Raw genomic sequence first — 24811 nt, forward strand, 5'->3', positions numbered from 1 at the left:
TACACACACACACACACACACATACACACACATGTCAAATTTTTTTTTCAGGTTTAATAAAAGACATAAACACAGTAGAACAGACCTTTCAAAGAGACAAATGGCTTTACTACTACTTTTAAAGATAAAAAATGTTTTTATGTGATAACAACTCTGTTTTCAACTAAAGAGTATGTAGTAAACAATTTGAAAAACCGTAATTTAAAGAGTGAGAACATTTCCAGTAAGAAATGATAGAAATAAGAGAGAAAGCCAGAAACAAGAGCCAGCTTCCTTTTAAAAGTGATTTTTAGAAACTCAGTAGTGATTGGATTTATATACATCATTTATACATTGTCTTACCTTTAAGTAGGACATCATTTAAACTCTCTCTCCCTCCCCACTGAATGACACCAAGTCTATATTTACAGGACTTCTAGATGTTTTTTTGTTGTTGTTGTTTTGTTTTGTTTTTGTAGTGCTTGACTTTTTCAAATACATGCAATGACAGTTTTCAATATTTGCCTTTCCAAAAGTTTATGTTTCAGTTTTTTTTCTTTCCCCCTAAAAATACAGCAAGCAATACAATATAGGTTAAATGTGCAATTCTAAACATATTTTCATATTCATCATGCTGCACAAGAAAAATCAAATCAAAAGGAAAAGAAAACAAGAGAAAGATAAAAACAAGTAAAAAAAACAATAAAATAAATGAGAATACTATGTTTTAATCAATATTTAGACTTCATAGTTCTCTCTCTGAAAGTAAATAGAACTTTCCATCTCAAATCTAGTGGAATTGCCATAAATCACTTCATTGTTGAAAAGAGTTAAATCTGTCAGTGTTGATCATCATATAATCTTATTACTGTGCACTTTTTTTTTTTATTCTGCTCACTTCACTTAGCATCAGTTCAAGTAAGTCTTTCTAGGCTTTTCTGAAATCAGCTTGTTCATCATTTCTTATAAAATAATGACATTCCCATTGTAGTTATATACCCTAACTTATTCAACCATTCCCCAACTGGTGGGCAATTGGATCTTCTTGCAGGTATCCTTCCCATGGTGTTAAATGTTTAGAAGATACTATCTTGAATAAATAACTAGCCAGAATACCCATGTTTTCCTTTCAAATTGTATCTTTTTAGGATGTATTCTATGAGGATGGCCAATAGCTGGTTTTTCTCCATTATATATTAATTCAGCATATTGTTCAGCCCCTCCAATCAGGACTCTCTGACATGCTTCTTCAGGTTCTATAGCAACTTCCATGAATTCAATAAGGCATCATTGACAAGAGTTCAATAGATGTAGGTAATAATAGGACTGATGATGAAGTTCACAATTGTAATTTGAATGCTAGCTTAACTAAATTAGGAGAAGCTTGTAAGCAATTGTCTATGGGAGATATATATCATATGTAATCACAACTCTCTCTCTCTCTCCATATATATATATAAATATATATATACTTATACCCACATGTATAGAAATATAACATAAATAAGGAAACACATATTCAAATATATTTAATATGCATGCACATTATACTTAATCATGCATACCTTCATGGGTTTGAAATATGACTACTGCCTCCAAAGATATAAATCACAAATCTATTTATGCTTATCCATTCCGTGAGACTCTGATTATATCTTCTCAAATTTTTGCTCAAGTAGATCCATAAGAGAAGCTAAGGAACTACTTTAACAACTCTTGACATAGTGTTGATAGTAATGGAGTAATTACATGGTATATTCACAATTTGCTATTTCCTCCATGTGAATAGTATATTTTCTCAGTAATATAATATTATAATACCATATAAGATGACATAACTTAATATTAGAATAACAGAGTAACAAAAATGACTTCATGTTACATCATGTGATGTGATATTCTTTGTATGCTTTGAAAAAGTGTGACACTTTAATGTGACATAGCATTATATGGAATGGTAAGATATTATGTAATGTGATGTATATGCAATATAAATATATATATGCATGTATTGCTTATACTATTTTTTTCATAATTCCTTAATTTTTAATGTGCCACAGACATTTTTTGCCTCACATATACCTCTCACTCCATATAATTCTCCCTTGCCCATTAGGTAGTCCTCACTATCAGTTCTTCAGAGATTATTCCCCTAAACAGTAGAACTTTATTGGAAAACTAGTAGTATTAAAAAGGTGCTTCATTGTTTAGGCAGAAAAAAATTGAAATTATTATAAGAACTTTGAATTATTTTAAGGAAATTCTAGCAATTGTTCTTTTTTTTCTTCAAGACCTTATAAAGTATTTGTCACATATGCAAATAAAATATTATGGTATGTCAGGTTAATGCCATAGCTTACTTTTAACAATAGACATTCTTCATCAACTTGTTCTTTTTTTTTTTCCTTTGTGGATAATCAGAACAAAGTTGATTGGTTATGGATATCATTTTAATGTTTTTATCTATGTATATAAATTGATGTATGAATGTATATATTTCATTTCATTTCTTGACCTGCTGAAAATAAGCTTAAATTTATTTCTATCTACTGATTAATCAATTAGTCAATAAGTATTTGATAGGCACCAACTCTTTCCAAAACTGCCCTAGACTCTGAGTATACAAAGAGAGAAAAATCAATGAACCCATGACCTAATATAAAATACGAAATTATTTTTGCAGCTAAGACACAATTATGATCAAGAGCAAGAAGGCTAGTAAGGTTTTGTCTTTTCTTTGAAAAAGGGAAAAAAAGAAGAAAGAATTAAAGTATTTTACATTAAATTCATCAAACATTTAATAGGCACCTATTATTTTCAAAGTACAAAGTATAAAATAAAATACTGTAACTTTGTCATGTTTTCCTCAGATGGTTTTAAGAATCTTATTTATTTTTTCATTTCTAGATTTTAGTGTTACCTATCTATTTAAACTGGTTTTGTTTGTTTGTTTTTGTACTTCTCTCAAAGAAAGCATTCATACCTAAATAAAATGATCGACTAGTTCATATGGTTCCTTCTGGATGAACCTTTGTTCCAGTTTGTACTTATAGAATCATAAATTTAGAGTCCAAAAAGTATGCTATAGATGATTTAACGTCTCCATTTTTTTTTAACAAAAGGTGAAACTGAGATTAAGAGAGATTAACTGACTCAAAGTAATAATTGCCTGAGATAGAATTCGAATGCAGGTTTTTCTGACTCTAGTTTCACTGATCTATCTACTATACTTGTTGAGTATCCCTGTCTCTCCTATAGGAGAGCAAGGGTCAGCTTTCCAGTGAGGTGCTAGTAGAGAAGGAAATGGAAAACCATTCTAGAAGAGTCAGAAACGATAAGAAATAAGAAATATATCCATACATATAAAATAAGTAGTAGAATGTATTATGTTAAAAAAAAAACAAAGTGACATCAGACAAAGTTAATGCTAAAATAGATTTAATCAAAAGAGAAAAAATAGAGAAAAATGAGAAATATCTCATGGATATTAATCAATATTGTTTTAGACTATTTAACTAGTCAGTATAAGGTTGGAATATTGCTGTAATATAGGAAATGGTGAGCTGGTGGATTTACAAAATATGGAAAGATTTGGAATTATGAAGAAAGATGTTATAGATCTTCAGAGAAACAAAGAATAAACAAGCACAATATAGTTTTAAATAGATGCACATGAATATATATATATGTGCCAGAATATTAATGTCTATGAATATGTATATGTATGTGCATATCTATGTACATATATGTGTGTGTATATAGTATATATATATGTTTACAATGTTTAGTATGTATTATATAACTTAGTTTAAATGGAAATTTGTTGCTTCATAGTTTTAATCATCTTATTCTCTGCTATGCACATGACAATACTTTGTTTTTTTCCTATTTTATAATGACATTTAAAATAGATTAAAAGAAAAGAAAATCCTATGGATAGTATGGTACACAGTCATGAGGATTCAAACATGACTAAATGACTGAAAAACAATAATCCATTATACTAAGCTAGGTTTTGAGAGAGAGAAAAAAATCTAAAATCAGCAGGAACTTTCTTGAGTCTTCATTAGAATTTTAAAAATTAATGAATTTTGTTCTGAAGGTTCATTTTCACTGTAGAAATCTGTATTTATATTATTTTTAGCACTTTCTTATTTCTTCCCAAATATTATTCTTACATACCAAGGCCAAGACACTCTAAAACCACTGCCTGAAATGCATGTGTTTATTATCAGTATAAACAAACGGATAGCTGAAGAGTGTATTGGGAAGTCTGGAAAAGGTAATCTCAACATTTTAACCAAGTGCATTTGGATATTCCATGTTGTTGCAATCTTTAGTGCAGTGATGGACTGAGGTTATGCCCTTTCCTTCTAGTAATCTTTGACTCAAGAATGAAGCTAGATAATTAATGTTTAGTATAGTCTGAGAAATGCTCTCAGCTTTTAGCAGACTTATTAAAGTATGTTTGGTTCTTTTGAAGACATATTGCACATTTTTACTGGCTGTCTATTGAAACTCCCCCAGGTTAGTGAGGTCATATAAACATATGAGGATGTAAATACTGTGAATCAGACCCAAGAAGGTCAAAGTAGTAGAGTTTACAAGTTTCACAGACTAGGGTGTGACAAAGCCAAATTCTGACTTGTAATTTTAATACCAATATTCCTGGCTGGAATAAATGAGAAACTGAGAAGAGGAAAGGGACCTTGGTATATTCCCAAAGAGCACACAACAAATATAACTGAAGGGCTAACTCATGTGCCTTACACAAAAATAAACATGAGAGCGGGAAAAAAAGGAGGGCTGATTTAGATAATTTAAATAGAGTTGAAAGGGTGGCTTTAGGAATACTAAAAAATCATTCACAACCTAGATGTACTTTTGTTGAAGGGACAACTGGGACTGTGTGTGTGTATGTAAATATATGTGTATGTATGTATAAATACATACATATATAATTATATACACAATCTGTGTTAATATTCATACCTGTATATACATACAATATATGTATACAATTATATCTATGTACACACTGCAATATTAATGCCTGCATATATATATATATATATGTTATATATATTATTTATATCTTGATCTATCTATATATTCATATAGTCCTTTAAAGTTTACAAAGTACTTCCCTGGAATGTAGATGTCTCCTGATTTAGCAAGCTACCTGTCTACTGATAAAAGGGTCACATATTCAAGACACCAAATGAGACATGTATTTTCAGATATGGTCAAAATAGGGATTTGTTTTGTTTTTTATTGTGTCGGCTTATCACCATTTTAAAAAAATATTCATTTATTTAAAGCTGGAGGTTTAAATAAGTGAAAATAAATCCTTGTCAAATGAAAAAGAATGTTTTCCTTATACTAGCTCTCTGGGAGTTACATTCTTCAAATACTAGTATACAGAAAACATACCACTGAAGTTATTCCCATTTTTTCTTTTTACTAATTAGTTACTAATTTACTTAAATTCATATAGCTACTAACAGAAATAACCAGTGCTTATATCCAGGTCATCTGAACAGTTTTTTACTCTCATGTTTTGTTGAGTCATTGGCGAATATTAGTAAATAAAGTTGCTTTTATGCTTTCCAATTTTTATTTTTGAACACCAACAAACAGAAACATTTTAAAATAAAAAAAAAACAAAGACTTTATGAAACTATAAAAAATATGCTAGAAGTTTTTTTAAAATATATATTTAATTATTGTTGTTGTTGCTTTACATTTGTTCTTGATAAAGATCATGACATCAGGGAAGTGATGCCATGACATGCCAGTGAATTGAATTTGAGTGAAGAAGGGCTGTGCAAGGTCACCTGCTTCACTTTTCCCTCCAGAGCCATCTGCTTCCAGTGGCAAGCTATAGATCAAGATGACAGGAGATGGGGGTGTGCAAAATATATATTTAATATAACAAGATAATGAGAAAACTGTCTTTTTATGCCCCTTCTGAGTTCTGTTTTATTTTGTGTATTTTTTGTTGTTTTATTGATGCTTTTTGCTCTGTCTTTCTTCACTCCCTCTTTTTCTTCCTCCCTCTCTCCCTTCTTCCACTCTCTCCTTTCCTCCTTCCTTCCTTTTTTCCTCCTTCTCCCTTACTCCCTTATTTCTTCCTCAATTCCTTCTTTTTTTCCTCCCTCTCTTCCTCTCCTTTCCTTCCTTGCTTGCTTCCTTCCTTCTTTCATATCTAGAACATTGGCATGAAGTTCTAAGTCTTAAGCATTCATTACAATTGGATTTTAATGACTCTGGCTTCTCAAGGTTTCCCTGCTATATATAGCTGGATGCAATATCTGTTTTGGAATCCTACTTTCAAGGTTGCCATGGTTTGATTCATACTCTGGGGAATTCCACCCTCTGCACCTTGAACTGAAAAGATAAATGAAAGAACAAATCTCAAGCCCATTTCCCAGCACCAAAAGGTAAAAAAAAGTCAGAGAGAAAAAGTCAGTCTTTTGCCTCATTCAATTAAGCTTATAGTGTTTGTACTATGGATGGACTTAAATACTACCCTTTTCTCTTCATTGTGACAATGTAGGAAATAGCTGAGAATTTCCATTCAAGTAGTTTTAAAATATGCAGCCTGTTCTGCCTACATGGCCAGTAAAAAACGACTCCATCCATATAAGTATCCTCCGATACTAATTTTCCATTTATTTAGCAGGATAAGAATTACTTTTGCAAACTTTAATTATTGTGGCTATGATTAGCTTATATAAACAGGACAGGACCCTCTGTTGCATTTAGTGACAGCTTATTGTCTCTGTTGCTGGGCAGCTAGGTGGCACAGTGCATAGAGCACTGAGTCTGTAGCCAGGAAGAACTTAAGTTAACACAGACACAATCTAATTATGTGATCTGAGAAAGTCACTTAACCTTATGTCCCTCAGTTTCCTCATCTATAAAATGTGCTAGAGAAGGAAATGTAAAGCACTCTAGTATCTTTGCCAAGAAAAGCTCAAATGAGGTCACAAGCCAAGCACAACTGAAAAGACCTAACACAACAAATAAACTCAATTTTGCAATAAAGTATCTAATGAATTCTTCTTGTAAATTTTTTTGTTCAAATAAGAGGATATTTTAAGTAATCTGAGTCATCCTGGTCTGAAATATTCATCAAGGAGGTTTCTTGGCTTCATAGCTAAAATTTCCCATTTTAATTTTTAGAAAAAATACCATATAAGGCCATATGGTCTTTCAATAATTTATTGAAACCCATGGGAAGTACCTGTGAATGATGATTCTCTGTTTGATGCTCTGGGATGAATGGATGCTTTCTTTTATTCATTTCTAAAACAAATATTTCTTGTGTGAATGCTACATACAAAGCACTACATGACATGCTCTGGGGCTAAAAAAAATTAAGACATAGTTTCTGGTCTTGTGGAAATTAAAATACATTAGGAGATTATCTATCCTACTAGCTGAAATTTGTGTGGTATTTGAAGATTTGCAAAATGTTTTACATATTTTTGTTAATAGATTTTTAGAATTGTAAGAGAATTTAAATCATCTAATTGAATATTTTAATTATATAGAAGTAATTGAAGACTAAATGGCTGAAGAATAGTGTCCAGAGTTATAGAATGGTAAAGCTGAAGCGAAAAAGGAACTTTGAGGCTATCTAGTTCTTTTTTTTTTTTTTTTTTTAATAGCCTTTTATTTACAGGATATATACATGGGTAACTTTACAGCATTAACAATTGCCAAACCTCTTGTTCCAATTTTTCACCTCTTACCCCCCCACCCCCTCCCCTAAATGGCAGGATGACCAGTAGATGTTAAATATATTAAAATATAACTTAGATACATAATAAGTATACATGACCAAAACATTATTTTGCTGTACAAAAAAAATCAGACTCTGAATTATTGTACAATTAGCTTGTGAAGGAAATCAAAAATGCAGGTGTGCATAAATATAGGGATTGGGAATTCAATGTAATGGTTTTAGTCATCTCCCAGAGTTCTTTTTCTGGGTATAGCTAGTTCAGTTCATTACTGCTCCATTAGAAATGATTTGGTTGATCTCGTTGCTGAGGATGGCCTGATCCATCAGAACTGGTCATCATCTAGTATTGTTGTTGAAGTATATAATGATCTCCTGGTCCTGCTCATTTCACTCAGCATCAGTTCGTGTAAGTCTCTCCAGGCCTTTCTGAAATCATCCTGTTGGTCATTTCTTACAGAACAGTAATATTCCATAATTTTCATATACCACAATTTATTCAGCCATTCTCCAACTGATGGACATCCATTCAGTTTCCAGTTTCTAACCACTACAAAAAGGGCTGCCACAAACATTCGTGCACATACAGGTCCCTTTCCCTTCTTTATAATCTCTTTGGGATATAAGCCCCGTAGTAACACTGCTGGATCGAAGGGTATGAACAGTTTGATAACTTTTTGAGCATAGTTCCAAACTACTCTCCAAAATGGTTGGATTCGTTCACAACTCCACCAACAATGCATCAATGTCCCAGTTTTCCCGCATCCCCTCCAACAATCATCATTATTTTTTCCTGTCATCTTAGCCAATCTGACAGGTGTGTAGTGGTATCTTAGAGTTGTCTTAATTTGCATTTCTCTGATTAATAATGACTTGGAGCATCTTTTCATATGACTAGAAATAGTTTCAATTTCTTCATCTGAGAATTGTCTGTTCATAACCTTTGACCATTTTTCAATTGGAGAATGGCTTGATTTTTTATAAATTAGAGTTAATTCTCTATATATTTTGGAAATGAGGCCTTTATCAGAACCTTTGACTGTAAAAATATTTTCCCAGTTTATTGCTTCCCTTCTAATCTTGTCTGAGGCTATCTAGTTCTAGCTTCCTCATTTTGCATATGAGGAAGCTCTAGCTCAGAAAATTGTAGTGAGTTTTTCAATGTCATAAATAAAGGAAGTGAGAGAGGCCAAGATCCAAATTTCTTTTCAGTTATTCCAACTCCACCATCTCTGCCTTTCTTCACATATGTATATTAATATCTTATATTCATTGATAATAAATATCTTATAATTAATTGAGAGAAAATAATACCTCCAGATATGGGGAAACAGGGGATTCTTTATGGAGAAAATAGCAAGCTGAAAGTTGAAGAATGGCTGGGAACAGCTCCCTTGTAAATTAGAATTAAATATAAATATTTTATAATGATAAATATAATATAATACAATAATAAATATAATAAATAATAAATATAAATAGTTCTTTGGTTGTAATAAAGTTTCTTTATAATACCAATAAACTGATTAATTGAATGTAGGACCTAGATCCAGTTGACCTTTTGAGCTTCATAAATATATATCAGACCATATTTGTCTTTATTCATTTCCCTTTCAAGGAATGCAAACTGGTCACTACATAATAATGAAAGTTGCATACTTTTTTTAAAGTAAGAATGTACCTTTGTCAATCCTCCTTTCTCCCTCTTTTTCCCACCCCCATTATTCCCTAAAGAGTAATTTTAGGTGTAAAATTATCATTCAGAGCTTCTCTTTTAATAAAACAACCAAACAAATAAAAAAACAAACAAACAAAAACACTATTTGCCACAGGTATGTAGATGAGTAGTTGTTGATAAGGGAGTAGAATGTCTATTTTTATGTTAAACATATGTTATTAAAGTCAGCTAAAAATCCTTTATAATCAAATGACCCTTTAAAATTCTAAAATATCATTTTTAGACAGATCTAGGCCATATCTCCAAAGACAGGTAAAATTAAAAAAAAAATATATATATATATATATATATATATATACATACATATATATATGTTATGGCAAGAGCATAGTCTAAACATCTAATGCAAAAGAAAATATAGCATATATATGTATATACATATACACACACACACACACACACACATATATATATATATATATATATATATATACACATACATATATTTCTAATCTAGTTCACAGACATCAAAACTTCTTTTCTCTTGCTTTGTCTGTCCTCCCCTCCTCTCTACTGACCTGTCTTCTTTCTTTCCCTCTAATTCTTTTTCTTCTCTTTCCCTTCTCATATTTGTCTTTGCAAGTACTGTCCTTTGAATTTACACAATTATAATAATATAATATATTTTTTCCTATTTCTACTTTCTTCCTTTGTGTCAATTCACATGTTCTCCCAAACTTCTTGACATCCATCATATACATTGTTTCTTGGAATATGACATCATTCTGTAATGTACTACTTATTTAGTCCCTCTTTAGTCTGTGGTAATGTACCTTTTTTCAGCTCTTCATCAATACAAAAAAAAAAGTTGTGAAAATGTGGATTTTGTTGAATCATTATTTACATGTTTGACTTTCTTGGGGTATATGTTAAGCAGTAGGTTATCTAAGTTAAAGAAAATACAAGTTTTAGTCATGGGAAGTTATAGCTATAACATAAATACAAGAAATATGTGCAATTGGTAGAAAAATTAAATGGTTCTCTGTAAACCTGGAAACACTACCCAATAAAGGTAGGACACTTTTTTAAAGAGAGATAGTTTCAGATTCTCTTCAGGGTTAGATTTTTGAACTAGGGCAATCTTGGTTCTCCAAACTGGCAAACACATTATCATTTGTATACTTGGTATATTCAGCATCATATCTAGCAAAGAGAACATGAGAGTTATTATTATTGTACTGAGGTCTATTCCCAAAACTTTCAGAATAAAACTGACACATGAATTCAATGTGAAGAATTCAGATTGGAGCACTGGGAGAAATTTTCTTTTTCATATTTTTATATAAAACATTCTTATGCAATGAGGGAAATGGAGAAAACAACAGAGATTGAGTAAAATATGACAGCAGGGTGCATTGATGATAGTAGTTTTTTTTTTCTTTCCTCTTTAATTTTTTAAAAACTTTACATGTGATAATTTCTAGTTATGTATTTGTAAAATTAGTCCCTCTGAACAAACCTGAATAGATGCCCTGAAAGGTTAAAAGAAATATCTGTGAAATAATTTTGCAGTTATTATTACTATGAATTTTAAGAAGCTTTCTTGGGGAAATCATTCTGTCATTGAAATATGTCCTCTTTATTGCTTTCCAACAGTAGAAAAAATACTTCAAAATGATGTTTAATTTTTTCAATGTAAAGTGGCTGACTTTGTAATGAGATTGTAGATCAGGTCAATGATAGGAATTCTGTAATTTAACATCTGTTTCAAGACTATAACTCATTGAACCATAGTGAGGCTGTGTCTCAGAACCAGCTGGAAGGCCACCCAATCTCAGATATTTTTGGTGGGTCACAAAATTATTTCCGGTTTTCCATTTATATTATGTTTATGTGAGTGGTCCATTAGGTTTTCACAAGTGGTTTACAAAGACTGAGAATACTATGCTACTCATTTGCAGAAAAAATTGTAAGCTGAAGCTGTCAATTTATATTCTATATTGTAGAACAGGGAAGGCAATCTAATCAAGGATGAAAGTATTATTCTATGTATTGCCATAATTGATGACCATATTTCCTTGGACTTGAAGGAAAAATAAGTGGAAGTAGGCTGCAAATGGGTGAGAATAAGGGAAAGATACTAGGACTTTTTCCTTTGAGAAAGGAAGTATTAACTTCATATTACAGTCTTCCCCCCTTTGAATTTTCCCAATTCATCCTCAGTCTCTCCAATTTTGACTTTAATTCTGCAAACTCTGTATACATATTCACACATGTGCACATGGTTCCGGCAGGCCAGCACTCAGTTCCTTTACCTGTTTGGACAAGTAATGCACACTACAATCATATGCCGGAGGCCACAGTTACACAAAAGTCAGAGGTCAATAAAGATCACTTACATTTCTTATGAGCCTTTACATCTTCCCCTTCTCCTGTAGCAACAAGACCAGCCAAAAGTGAAAGGAAGAAATGTCAAGGGACTCTGCTGTCAGGCTCTCAAAGAAATTCCCCCCAAACCAATCCACTAGCCCTTCACCTTTTGTTTCCTTGCCTGAGGAAAAATGGTCTTTTCTCTCTAACTTTTCCTACTACAAGTCACTCTTTTCTCCTTTGCAAATAGGTAAGTATGGTTTGCCCCTTGTCACTTGATAAGATATCCCTTACCCCACAAAAAAGAAAGAAGAAAAATAAAAAGAAAATAGAAAAAAAGTGACAATTTTCTTTGATTTTTTTTTGCAAGAAAGCTAAAAGAACTATAATGCCATATAGTTCGACATATTTGACATCTGTTCTATAATAAAATGTACTTCATATATATATGCCACTTTCAGCTCATACATATGCTTGCACAAGCATTCCCAACCTTCCCTATGGGGACATTTCTGAGTAACTTATCTATATGATTATTAGGCTACTGGTATTTCAGTGGTCATTATTTTCTCATGCACATGACCATGTGATGCTTAGCAATGATGGCTAGAGACCGCATTACCATAATCAAATTCCTACCAGGTCCTTCATCAACTTGCCAGCAATAATGATGATAAGAGGGCAGTAGGGAGCTGATAGCTTGTGCTACCCCACCCCCATCCAAGGATTTAGAGTTTGATATTTGGTTTTATCACCTTTAATTCCTTCCCTAACATGTCTAGTGTCATAGGTGAGCTATTTCTTAAGAATCAAAAGGATGCTCTTCTCTCACTCTAATATTCCTCAGTATCCCCTGCACCGAAGATTCCTTCTCCCTCTGAAAGTAACGGGTAGAAAGTGGGCAGTGGAGAGCACTTCCCAGATCCTTTGTTGGAGGGCACCTTGTGCTGCCCTGTCATTCTTTCAAACTGGATTACAGTGTTCTGGACTATCATTATGGCCCTGAACTGCCCAAGCTCCTCTCTTCTTCATTTGCTTTTCACTTTCCTTTTATAAGTAGTCTTTCCCTGCTAGATTATGAGCTACTAAAGGGCAGGGGCTATATTTTAACTTTTTTTTTTTAATTTCAATCCTTAGCAGCATGTCTGGCACATATGAGATGCTTAATAAATGATTTTTACACTGACAATTTAAATCCTGCCTTTGCCATTTTCTACCTGTGTGACCATTTCTATAGGATTGAGTCTGCTTTTCTAAAGGCAAGTAAATGGTGAAGGCCTAAATCAAATCCATTTTCTCTGACTTTAACTCCAGTGCTATTTGGGACTAAAGGATTCCTTAATCTAATTTACCATACAAGGAAGTAAAGAAGTGATGACTCAAATACTTGAACTTTGCTTTTATTTTTTATTTTTAGTGAGGCATCAGGGTATACTCTGCTTTATTAGTTATATAGTGATAGATAGATTATAATTCAATTCTACATGCATTAAAACAACTTCTGTATCTTAGGTTTGTTGTTTATAATTTTATTTTTATCACCTATGTCCCAGAACTATTATAAGCTTCAAGTGAGATATAGGATGGTAATTTATGAAAACCAAACAAAACAAAAACATAAGATCTGGATTCAAAAAACCTGAATCTAATTCTTGCCTCCTGTGCTTCCATTTCTGTGCATCTCTTAAAAGAGAGAGCTAAATGACTTCTGACATCTCTTCCAGTTCTTGATCTGTGATTCTAAAATATGGGACAAAACAATGAAACAATAAAATAATCAATAAATATAATTATGTGTGATTGTTGTTGGACCACACCTGTGTATGGAAATTACCTCCACATATTGGCAAATTTCTTTATATAACAGTTTTAGAAGGTATTGGGTATTGAAAGATTAAAAGTTAAGAGACCACACAGCTGGCTTCTAAAAGAAAATTTGAAATAAGTTTTTCATAACTCTTAGGCCAAAGTTTTATACACTATTTCATTCCAATTTTCATTGTAATAATTACATTCAAATAAGGAAAGTAGATTGTTTCAAATTAAGTGGAATTCCATTTTATGGAGGAAAAATATAGGGATATCCTTTATGAGATTTGTATTTGCTTACTACTCTGCACAGAATGGGTACTAAATAAATCTAAATGAACTGCATTGAATCACCAGACAGTAAGCACAATGAGGTCAGGAATTCTGATTGAACTTTTTGTTGTGTCATGTCCAGAAAAAGCCACATAGCCAAGTAAACAGTAATGATTTAGTAAATGTTTACTGACTGAATTGATTTATTTAACAAAGAATGGGAAAGGTAAATAAAAGATCCAAAAAGCGATTTGTTTGACTGACGCTCAGGCCATATTCAATGAAAATATATTTTTCCACTGTTTTCTTAAAATCAGTTGTTAAAGTAGTGCATAAAAATTTGTTTTATAGTGTTTATGTGTGTGTGTGTGTGAGAGAGAGAGAGAGAGAGAAAAAGAGAGAGAGAGAGAGAGAGAGAGAGAGAGAGAGAGAGAAAGGAGAAATTGAGTTATACTAAATAACAACTGATAAAATTATGTCTCAGGTTCACTGAAAAGAGGGGTAGAATATGGCCTCATGAAATTCATTTTTATACAAATAAACTAAGAAACTGAAACTTATCAAAAAACACCCCAGTTAGAACTAGACTTAGAACCTCTCCTGATGTCTGCATGACGTGCTATCCTAATATAAGAATGAAAATTCAATTCTAAAAATTTTGGTAAAATTAGAAGAGGAGTTTATTATTATATAAATCAGCTTATTAGCTCACATGAAAAGGCAATTCAAGGACATGAAACTTTGGGAATAAATTATTTTTAACATTCTATGAGCTAGTAGGATACTTTAGGAAATCCATTTATCCTTGCCTGGTGATTTTTTTTCCCCAAAGAAAATCAATGAGTTACCTATTTGTTAATAGGAATATAGTCAGAATAGTTGCATTGTTTTTTTAGAGTGTTTTATCTTTAACTTTTTTCAACACTAACTTAGACTACAAAGTAATCCTGAACATTTTTAACCTTTTATGCAAACTGACCTATTCTTTATGCATATCATTTCATTTCCTCCCTTCCCATCTTTGTATAAAGGGTCTAATTTCACGAACTGACTCTCTTGTCTTCTCTGTCCAATAGAAATTTTAATTTAGTCACAGCACACTGAGCTGCTATTTCATATTTGTAGAACTTTTTTTCTTTTCTTTTTTTTTTTTTTTTGAAATCATTTTTAAGAAGGGAACACTTAGTATAACTAATGACTCAATTCAATTCTTTTAACAGGCATTTAATGTGTTTATTTTGTGTATGAAGCACTCTAGTAGAGAAACCTTAGGCATTTCACTAATCTATTAAAGTTTTAGACAATTCAGTAAACTGATATGTTGCAAAAATGATGCTGACCTGCCATGTGCATACAGCAATAAATACATGCATGAATATGTGTTTACATATTTACGTACATATGTGTGCATCTTCATGTTGCCTTCATACCTGAGATTTGAAGGGAGCTGGGGTTCCATAAGCTAATTTTTTTAACTTATCTATCTATATATTATATCATCCTAAAATTCACTTAGTTACTAAACATGGATTTATTAAGTGCCTCCCTGTCCCAAGCACTATTGTTTTAATTAATACAAGTAAAAAGAAAGGCAAAATCAGTAATTGTCCTTTAAAAAGTTATGTTTTGAAACTTCTTGAGGGCAGAATCGGTTTCTATGTTAACCTTTATATATGCAATACATGTTATTATGTATAATCAGAGGGTATTTAATTAATGTTTATTAAATTTAATTCAATTCTTTAATTATTCCTATCAAAACTGGAAAAGAAAAATACCACTTTACTCTTTAGGAAGAAATCCAAGTCTACCATTTCTATTATCTTTTAATCTTAAGTTCCCACTTTGATTTTTCTTAAATTATGACTTTATAGAGGCATTCTAATAATATTTGTAGTAATATATATGATAAAAAGTGGAACTAGCTGCATAAGCAGATTTTATCACTTATGGTTGCACCTTCATTAATGATTCTTCCTGACAGTAGGATTTTTATAAAGAGAGTAAAAATAAGTCAGAAATTTAAAACCACTGACTGTTTATTCAGAGGAACATGCATAGTTTATGATTAAATACTTTATAACAGCAAAAAATAAAACAAATTTTGAGAATATGACTATAAATTGACTTAACATGAAGTTGAAAGTTCCTTTTCCACTGATGACTCTTTAAAGTTTACTTATTGCAATTTGGCAAATAAAAGTCTTCCGAGCATTAAATAAAACTTAATAATACATGTTGCAGCATCCTGATGCAGTGCCCTGGATTCCTTGTTTAAAATGTTTTGGTAACATGTCTCTCTGGGCTTTTCATTTGTGTAGTGACTCCACTCATTATCATCCATATAGATTTTTCTCCCTTCTGAGTTAATGTAGATTTTCAGACCTGTTTTCTTCAGAATAACGGTTTTGAGAAGTCTCAAACTTCATGTTGGCTTATGTTAGTGGTCTTTGTTGTGTAGGCCTTTGTATCAAGTTCTAATACACACACACACACACACACACACACATATATGTTAGAACTGTATGTTGACTGAAAAATAGTAGAAACTACACATAGACCAATATTTCACACTCTATACCAAGATAATGTGAAAATGGATACATTATTTAGACATAATACTATTAAGGATAATACTATAAGCAATTTAGGAGAGCAACCAATAGTTTACCTATCAGATCTTTGGAGAATGAAGATATTTATGACTAAATAAGAAATAGAGAACATAAAATGCAAAATGAATAATTTTGATTACATTAATTAAAAAAGATTTTGTGCAAACAAAACCAATGTAGTCGAAATTAGAAGGGAAGCAACAAGCTGAGAACCAATTTTTAAAACCTCACTTCTAAAATTTGTAGAGAATGAATGTGGAGAATAAAACATTCCCCAACTGATAAATGTTTAGGAATATGAACAGACAATTTTCAGATGAAGAAATTGAAGCCATAAATAGTCATATGAAAAAATGCTCTAAATCACTGTTGATTAGTGAAATACAAATTAAAATGACATGGAAGTACCACCTCACACTTATCAGATTTTCCATTATGACAAGAAAAAGACAATGATAAATGTTTGAGGGGATGTGGAAAAACTAGCACTGTTGGTGGAGTTGTAAACTAATCAAACCATTCCAGGGAGCAATTTGAAACTATGCCCAAAAGCTTATAAAACTATGTATACCTTTTGGTCCAGGAGTCTCTACTGTATCTTATCCCAAAGAGATCATAAAGGAGGGAAAAGGACCCAAGTATTCCAGAATATTTATAACAGCTCCCTGTGTGGTGGTAAAGAATTGGAAAATAGATGACCATCAATTGGAGAATGACTGAATAGTTATGGTATATAAAAATAATAGGATATTGTTGTCCTATAAAATGATGAATAGGCTGATTTTAGAAAGGTCTTAAAATATTTGCATGAACTCATGCATGAAATTATGCATGAACTATTGCATGAAACAAATAGAACCAGCAAAACATTGTACATAGCAACACCAAGATTGTGCAAGAAACAACTATGATAGATTTGGTTCTCCTCAGTAGGTCAGTGACCTAAAACATTTCCAATAAATTTTGGATGGAAAACTCCATCCATGTCTAGAGAAATAACTATGGAATCTGAATATAAATCAACACATGTTTTATTCACTTTTTTTTCTTTATTTTTTTATTTTTTTAGCTTGTGATTTTCCCCTTTTGTTATGAATTTTTTCCCAATATAACTCATATAGAAACATTTTACAAATGAATGTATATGTATAACCTATATCAAATTGCTTGTTAACATGGGGAAGGGGGAGATAAGAGAGGATAGGAGAAAAAAATCAAAATCTTTAAAATAAAAGTTGAAAATCATGTTTGTATATGTTGAAATAATATACTATTAAAATAAAAATGTGTACCAGGACAAATTTTTTCAAGCATTCTCTCAAAACTGTATATTTCCATATGTGGCAAGATATGATTAAATCCATATACATTAGAAAGAAAGGAAGAGGATCTATGAGGCAGATAGGATTTTCAGGGAAGTTCATAGGCTATGGCTGAGCTAGAAATTCAGATTATGATATAATTAAGTAGAAAACAGACATAAACACCCACACTTCTACCTATCTATCTATCTATACATATATAATATCAGTTGTAACAAAAGACTTTAAACTTCCATCTCTTTGTAGAGGTGGGTAGAAACCAAAATGAAACCAAATGCATTTTTCAATAAAGTCATGAATCATCCTTTGTACATACATTTGAAAAGTGGGATGGATATTCATTAAGTGGACATTTTTGTGGGATTCCTGTATAAATGCAGTCAGTCAATAAACATTCCTTAAGTACCCACTCTGTGCTGGGTTTTATGCTAAACATACAAAGAAGACAAAAGACCTCCTAGGAGTTCACATTCTAATGGAGGAGATAATATACAAACAACTGTCTAGTAACAAGTTATATACAGGATATATTGGACATAATCAAGATAGAATGTCCTGGGATTAAGAAGTAATTAAAAAAAAAGGCTTCCAATAGAAGGTGGGATATTATTAGGGACTTGAAGTAAACCAGGGACAAAAGGAATTAGAGATGAAGATAGGAGAGCATTTTATACATGAGAAATAGCCAGTGAAAATGCCCTAGTTTAGAGAGAGTGTCTTGTTTTGGCAAGGAAGCCAGAATTGTTGGATATCAGAGCACTTAGAAAGTTTTAAGGTATAAAAAATCTGGGAAAACTGTGTGTGTGTGTGTTTCTGTGAAAGGTCAGATTATAGGATTTTATATTTAACCTTAGAGAGGAGATGGATAGGTCCACTGTAGGTTATTAAGAAAATAGGTGACATGGTGAGACCTGAATTAGAAAAATCAAACCTTTTTCATACCTGAATAGTGTGTAGATTGGATTGGGAAGATATTTGTGGCAAACAGACCAATCATAAGGCTGTTACAAAAAAAGAAGAAATTAACTGTGATAGATGGTACTTCCATTCCTGAGTAGACTGGGTAGGGAAAATGGTTGGTTAGGGATTGCTGATTGGAGAGGTGATCAAGCAAGGATTCAAAACTTATCTTTCCCTAGATCTAGGATACTAATTACCATGTTATACTTTTTTTTTTTTTTTTTTGCTAATTGACATTCAAATTTTTTTCTTTGTTATTATATTAAAAGCTACCTAAATATGGAAATGATCTATAATGTCCTTTATCAAGAATTGAGAATATATATACACAATTAACTGGACCCAGAATTTAAAAGGATGAGAATTAGAATACCTTTGGAAATTTTGCTCAGATTTTACTGGCAGATTTCTCCATGGGAAAAAGAAAGTATCTTTTTATTAACATAAACATTTCACTGTTAAATCTATATGGCCAAATAGATTTATGAGGGAGAGAACCATCTGCCTCCAGATCCAGGGTTCTGAATGTGGATCAAAACATTTTGTTGTTGTTTGCTTGCTTTTTGTTTTCTTTCTCATTTTTTTTTTCCTTTTTTGATCTGATTTTTCTTTGCATCACAATAAATGTGGAAATATGTATGGAAGAATTATACATGTTTAATATGGGTGGGGTGGGGGAAGAGAGGGAGAAAAATTTGGAACAAAGATTGTGCAAGGATGAATGTTGAAAACTATCTTTGCATATATTTTGAAAATTAAAAAAAAAAAACTATTATTTTTAAAAATCTGTATGTCTAGAAGCCATGGGACAATGCAGTCTTTAAAAACTTCAAGTTCGCCTAAAGGCTAATGGAGAGACAAATGGTGGGTGTGAGTAGGCTGCACATATTGCGATTGAAGATATTGGAACAAATATTAAAGAAATGCCGTCAGAAGTAAGCGTGGGTATTTCTAGATTGAAATCCCAATGGCAGATATTGGATTCCAGAGTGGACCACAAAGATTTAGAAAAATTATTATCTGTCCCTTCCCAAAAGTTTTAATTTAGAAATTTCCTTGAGAAATAGTGTTATCTCTCTAAGAATTAGCAAAGAATTGCTGTTTCCTAGAAGTAAAAAGAAGACATTGTTATGCATGAAAAAACAGGAAAAAGGAGAGGTCTCTACACTAACAAAACAAAATCCAATAGAATTCTTGAAATGATGGATAGGTAATGTTGGTTCCTTAAGTGATAGTAATGATTGTGAATTGTATATTCCTCCCACCTTGTGTTTTCTCAAGTGTAGATGAAGATAAACTGTCAACAACATTGTACAAGATTTCTATTTAAAGAAACAGGCCATTAAAATCTATACAAATTATACTGCAAGTGCTGAAAATAAATTCATCATTTTTAGTTTCATTGTAGAGATATCATGCTTTTTTGGGGGGAGGTGTGGGCAAAAATGAACTTATAAAAGTTTTCCTTTGTTGCTATTTTTGTTGTTATAAAACATAGCTTTACTTTATAAATGTAACTATTGTTGTAATAAGTTAATGATTATAATTATAATAGTGAACATTTATATAGTACTCACTATGTGCTAGGGACTGTCTTAAGTATTTTACTACCACTATCTCATTTGATCCTCACAAGAACTTAAAGATGTGGTGGTGGTATTATTTTACATTTCACAATTGAGAAGTCTGAGGTTAAAAAAAAAAAAAAGACTAAGTGACTTTCTCAGGATCCAGGGAATAGTATTTGAGTCCAGATTTGAATTTAACTCTTCTTGATTTCAGACCAGGTGATCTATTTCACCATTTAAGGTAATAAGAGAAAGATGACATAACGGATAGAAGGCCAGTTTTGGATTTTTATTGAAGTTCAATCTGATTTTAAATCCTATTTTTATGCTAACTGGGTGATCCTATATCAGGGTACTTGGAAATCTTTCTAGAACTGGCCTGAGTTTTAAGTCAACAATTTTCAAAAAAGATGTACTAGTATTTTCACATATCAGTTAATTCATAAGTCTCCACTATCTACACTAGTAGTCTAAACCAAAAAAGTTTGTATTTTTTAAGTCATTATGTCAATTCAGAGAACCAAATTTGCTGTGAAATAAAAGTTATTATATTTGATTAAAATTGGTAAAATTTTGTGTGCTTAACTTGTATTCTTTTGAATAAAAAGGAATAACAATCAGTTGTAATGGATTTTTTTAAAAGGCATTTTGAGGACTAGTTAAACTGTAGGCAAGACTAGATTTTTGTCCAAGTTTTTATTTGGGAGGGGAGGGAACATGATGGGGATAGGGGATAAAAGAAAAAAGTATCCTTTCAACTTCTATTTGGTACTCATTTTCTTTTCAATTAATGTTTGAAAGGTATAACTAATTGTTATCTCCAGCCATACTATTTGTTTTATGCTGAGGATCTGTAAATTGATTTTTGAAATAGTCATTTAATAATCTTGAGTAATCCATAGACTACCTGAAATATTGAGAGTCACCAAGTAAAGAGTTGTTTTCTAACCAAATGGAGATTCATTATTCTGATTAACAGGAACAAGCTTACCTATTGATCAATGCAAAGATAATCTATTTTTATTGACTGCTTTATTGTATTGCTGGGCAAAGAATAATCTCGTTTTCACTTCTACCTTCTTAAATTGACTATTATTGTGGGAAAAAAATCATCATACTTTAATTACCAAGAGAAGAATAGCTTCATATTATTAATTTGAGAATTAATGAGAAGTCAGAGCAAGATTGGAAAATGTGAGAAAATTCAATTGTTCCAAACACCTTTGTTAGTTAGCACTTTGATAATTTTTTTCAAAAATGAGAACAACAAAAATATAGCATTTTAACAATAGAAACCATTTGATACCTATCTTTAAACTCATCTTTTACTTCTGATACATTTGAGTACAATATAAATGTGTCTATATTACAACTAGAACTATATGATCAAAGGTATTGCAAAAGAAAAAGTACACACTTTCTTAGAAATAGCTATTATTTTAGGTTAATAATGTATGATTCAGTGGTTAGTGAGTTGTCCTAGAAATTCATGCAGACTATGATTCAAAAACAGCCCCTTAACACATATTGGCTTGCCCCCTTCTTCCCACAAATTATTTGTTCTCTCAGATCTGTAGACAAATCTCTGATACTGTCTAATTTCAATGACGTCTGACCTGCTAGATGGAGGTGAAGAAGTTGAGATCCTTAACTATATGGAATACCACATCCATTCTCTACCTAAAATTAATAAATTGCATATTTTTCCTCCTCGTCCTTCTTCTTCTTCTTCTTCTTCTTCTTCTTTTCTTCTTCTTCCTTTTCTTCTTCATTTTAAGAATTTGTTTTCTTAATCTTTCCTTTTTTCCCTATAGAGTCATCCAAATAGCAAAGACTGAAAGATGAAAAATCAATAAAACTTATCTGGAAATATTTAATACTATTTTTAAAAAGACACACAGCACTTATATATACCTGTCACTATATTTTATCTATTCCATATATACATAAACATATTATCTATCTATCTATATCTATGTATCTCTATCTATCTATCTATCTATCTATCTATAATCTCTCCAGATAGAATATAAGCTTTTAAAGGACAGGAATTTCTCCATTCTATCTATCACTCTACACTAGTGTATTGATTGGCTGGTCACATAGTAGTAGTTAAATAAATTATTATGAGTTGATTGATTATTATTAAAACTTTAAACAAGAGGATGGATACATGTGGTAAAGCAATACACAAATGGATAAGGAAAGTTATGGGAAGAAAACATTTTTAGTAGTATATGAAAAATAGACTCATAACATCAACTCTGTGAGTGTGTCTTACTATTTTCCATTTCTCCTCCACGATCTATCTCTGGCTATCTGCTACATATAAAATAACCAAAATAAACCCTAGTGTATATAGATCAGCATTCCATTAAACCAGAGCAGCTCCAGTGCTGGTAACTGACTTTTTAAAATTGACGTGCCTCATTCAGTATCCCAGGCTTCAAAGAGAAAGTTGTTTCAAAAACAAACATTTTTTTTTACTATTCAGAACTTGATTCTGAACAGAAGAAAAGATATGTGAACAAAAAGGCCGATTTCTTTTTGATTACCAGCTTCTGCCCAAGCCACTATCAGTTTCAAAGGGACAGTTAGCAGAGATGATAAAGCCAAAGTTTAAGAGGTTGGTGTGCAACTAGTTCCTGCTGGCTCTTCTTTTAATCCTGAAGGTCCTCCACATCTCTAATTGTGTTTAAATATTTACTTTTAATTAAATAAAAAGAAGAAAAGGACCAATCCATTGAAGAAAAATAATAGAAACCTTAGAATGAAAAAATTGAATTAATACTAAATTTTCTAACACAAGAAAGTTGTCTCTTGGAGCAACTAGGTGGTGAGGTAAATAGAGACCAGCCCGGAAGTCAGGAGCACCTGAGTTCAAATCCAGCTTTAGACACTTAACACTTCTTAGCTGTGTGACTCTGGGCAAGTCACTTAACCCCAAATGCCTCAGCAAAAAAAAAATAAATAAATAAAAAAAAGCTGTCTCTAGTGCATTTTAGTATATATATATATATATACTTTTGCCATTTGAGTGTCAAAGTAGTTGGTCACTATATCATGTGACCTCTGTAGAAGGCTTATCACCTTAATATGTGCACAGTTTCTAGTTTATCATTATTTATTAAATTATAAATATTTCACACAATTTAACCATAATATAAGCATACTTTTACTTGCTATGTAACATGTTACATATTTTTCTTTTACTTACTGAAGTTCAGAAACAATACTAAGACAATCTTTTTTTTTTTGGTTAAAGGTTTTTATTTTCAAAATATATACATATAAAATTTTCAACATTCACCTTTGCAATATCTTGTGTTTTACTTTTTTTCATTCCCTTCCTCCCATCTCTTCCCATAAACAAGCATATATATTCATATATAATATACATATATATTCAAGTATATGTTAAACATATGCGATTTTTCTATATATATATTTCCACAATTATCATGCTGCATAAGAAAAATCAGATCAAAAAGGGAAAAATGAAAAAGAAAACAAAACACAAGCAAACAACAACAAAAAGATAAACATAATATGTTGTGATCTACACTCATTTCCTACAGTCTTCTTTCTGAGTGCAGATGTCTCTCTCCATCACAAGTTCATTGGATGTTGATCTGAATCATTGTTGAAAAGAGCCACATCCATCAGAACTGATTATCATATAATCTTGCTCTTATTGTATCCAATGACCTCCTGGCTCTATCCACTTCATCTAGCATCAGTTCATGTAAATCTCTGCAGGACTTTCTAAAATCATCTTGCTGATTTTTTTCTTTTAGAGCAATAATAAGGAACACTATTTTAAATATAATTTTGATATTTTCTTTTTATTCTTGTTGCTATAGCTTCCCATTTAGAATCATAAACTATTGAGGCAGCAAGGAACCTTAGGGATCAGCTGGTCCAATTCTTTCATTTTGTAGATGAGGAAACTGAAATCCTGAGGTGACATGACTTCTTTAACACTATTCTACCCTTTATTGGCAAAGATGAGCATAAAAACCTGGTTTCTTCAATGTCAGATGAGTGCTCTTGTACTGGGCATGCTGCTTTGGCTATTGAATGATGGATGTGAAACTTTTATAATTTCACTTGATTTTATTTGTATTTCCTTTCAGAAAAATGTAATTGTCTATTGTGTATTTTTCCTCTTCTAAAACTCTCAGTTGTATTTTTTGTTGATTATAACCAAAATAATAAATTTCAGTTTTCTATTTCAAAGATATTAATAACTTTAAACTTTAAAAAAAGCACAAATAAAGTAAAAGTGATAAGCATTTTATAGCAGGATTTTGTCTCACTCTTCATTGAACTGAAAATATTTTCATAATAATTGCTTTTTACATCCATTGCTCGAGTTTATTGATGGATTATTGTAGAGATGCTCAAGGCCTCAGTCATTGATTTTACATAAGCAATGCATTAGAAAACTGTGATTGAGATATTTGTCATTCAACTAAGAAACTTTA

The sequence above is a fragment of the Sarcophilus harrisii genome, chromosome 4, assembly GCF_902635505.1.
Source record: "Sarcophilus harrisii chromosome 4, mSarHar1.11, whole genome shotgun sequence".
NCBI classification, from domain to species: domain Eukaryota; kingdom Metazoa; phylum Chordata; class Mammalia; order Dasyuromorphia; family Dasyuridae; genus Sarcophilus; species Sarcophilus harrisii.